Raw genomic sequence first — 2,462 nt, forward strand, 5'->3', positions numbered from 1 at the left:
TAAATTTGTGGCCAGGAGATCTCCGCTAAAAGAACAGCAAACAGAAGTTCTTCAGACAGAAAGAAAAAGATGGGCTGGAAAGATGGCTTAGAGGTTAAGAGCGCTGACTGCTCTTCCAGAGGTCCTGAGTTCAATTCCCAGCAACCACATGGTGGCTCACAACCATCTATAATGTGATATGATGTCCTCTTCTGGCCTGCAGGTGTCCATGCAGGCAGAACACTGTGTACATAATAATAAATAAATAAATCTTAAAAAAAAAAAAAGATAAGGAGAAGGAACTTTAAATGCTGGGAATGAACAAAGAAAAACAAAAATGACAAGATGGGTAAACACTCATTTTCCTTTTGTTCTTGAGTTTTCAAATTTATGTTTGAGGGTCAGATGCAAAAATATATTATATACAGTCTGATTTCACTTTTTTTCTAATAAAAAATTGTATTTACTTAGAAGCATTCAGAATATCAACAAAGCAGCCGCAACTTTTTTCAATTACAGAGTGGTATTCAGTTAACGGGACAACAATTATCTTTGTATAAACTACATCACAGACACCTGAAGATGAAAAAATAAAAACAAAAACAAAAAAACCCTACCACCCCCACACATAACTAATTTGTGCTGTGCACCAACTAGAACATGCTTTAAATTTTTATGTAAATTTACAGTGTCATGCAAGGTTAGTGGCCATTGAAAATGCCACCAGCTAAAGACCAGGTAAAGACACGTTTGGTAATGTGTTAACTGTCCAAAATAAAGACACTGTACAGTTTAAAAACAAAACTCACACAGTCTTATGTTTCAATTTTTTTTCTGTATGGTGTGGGGGTAAATGCTTTATAGACAAAAAGAAAATGCACTAGAACCAACTTATTCATCATCATCTTCATCATCATCCTCTTCCTCCTCCTCACCCTCTTCATCCCCCTCCTCATCTTCCTCTTCTTTTTCTTGCTCCTTTCAGGCTTGACCACCCCCTTTCCACTGCAGCGGGCTTTCCTTTAACTCGTACCTCTCCTTCAGCTCGGCAGCCTTCTTCTCATAGAGCTGCTTGTCGTCCGCAGCAGTGCTGCTCCACATCTCTCCTAGCTTTTTCGCAACGTCACCAGTGGACCAGCCAGAGAGTGCTTTCTTCATTTTGGGGCGGTACTCAGAACAAAACGAAAAGGCTGAAGGAGGCCTCTTGGGTGCACTGGGGTCCTTGAACCTCTTTTTGTCTCCCTTTTGGGGGAATGTAGGTTTTCATTTCTCTTTCATAGCGAGCCTTGTCAGCCTTTGCCGTGTCTTCAACTTTCCCCTTTTCTTTAGCAGACATGGTCTTCCTCCTCTCTGAGCACTTTTTGGAGGACTCTGAGAAGTTGACAGAAGCATCTGGGTGCTGCTTCTTGTGCTCCTCCCAGCAGGTTTGCACAAAGAATACATATGAAGACATTTTCGGTCTCAGCTTCCTAGGATCTCCTTTGCCCATGTCTAGTTGATTTTCATCCATGAGGCACAAGAGTCGCCTGGTGCCCGTCCAGCTAATTCTTGTTCTGGTTCTGTCTCTGTGGAGCTCAGATGCCCACAGTCTGATTTTAAAATATATTATAGATGGTGGCCAGGTGTAGTGGCACATGCCTTTTCCCAGCACTCAGAAGGCAGAGGCAGGCAGATCTATGTGAGTTCAAGGCCAACCTGGTCACCAAAGAGAGTTCCAGAGCAGCCAGGAGTATTACACAGAAAAACACTGTCTCAAAAAAATATATATATATACATATATATATGTAATATGAGGAGGGGCAACAGATGTAAAAGATTTCTAGTGATAATACCAGTTGACTGTGATAAATGGGAACATATAATGCTTAAAGGAAACCTTTTTAAGACTATACAAATAGATGTTCACAAAAAAGTCATTAAGTTAATCATCATGGAATTCTGAATAATGTTGAAGTAACTCACAAAAAGGCAAAAGAAAAGAAAATAAAGACAAGGGTACATCTCCTTCATACACATACACACACAGATATACAAACACACTCATAGAAAGCACACACGTACGTACACACACACACACACACACACACACACTCATAGAAAGAGAAAGAGTGGGGGAACAAAATGAAATGGAAGACTTGCATACTGATATGCCAGTGATTTCACCAAATATAAGTGAAAATACCAATTAAGGCGCAGAATACATTTAAAACATGACCCACCTATAACCTGACTACAAGAAACTCACTGCAAATGCAACCATATAATCATTTTAGCAGGCAGGGATATAAAGGGTACATTATGTTAACACTGATGTAGGCTTAGGTTTTTTTAAAAGCCTACTTTATTTAGGGTCCTTAAGCGCTTCTACCTCCCTTCCAACCAACCGGCCTGAGGTAGGAGAGAATTCAGGTTAATAGAGGCAGAGGATTTAGACCTTTCTAGAAGTAGTTGCTTGGGATGATTCCACTCTTTGTTGTTAGTAT

At 40.0% G+C, this 2,462-nt stretch overlaps 1 pseudogene across 1 annotated transcript; it reads right to left on the bottom strand.

Annotated features, from left to right (window-relative positions):
* Nucleotides 1-870: 870 nt before the first annotated feature.
* LOC311582074 (high mobility group protein B1-like) lies at nt 871-1,468 on the bottom strand (annotated as a pseudogene). The gene has a single exon. The product of its transcript is annotated as a high mobility group protein B1-like (transcript).
* Nucleotides 1,469-2,462: the final 994 nt, after the last annotated feature.

Source organism: Acomys minous (genome assembly GCF_964271855.1).
Source record: "Acomys minous genome assembly, chromosome: 2".
In the NCBI taxonomy this organism is placed as follows: domain Eukaryota; kingdom Metazoa; phylum Chordata; class Mammalia; order Rodentia; family Muridae; genus Acomys; species Acomys minous.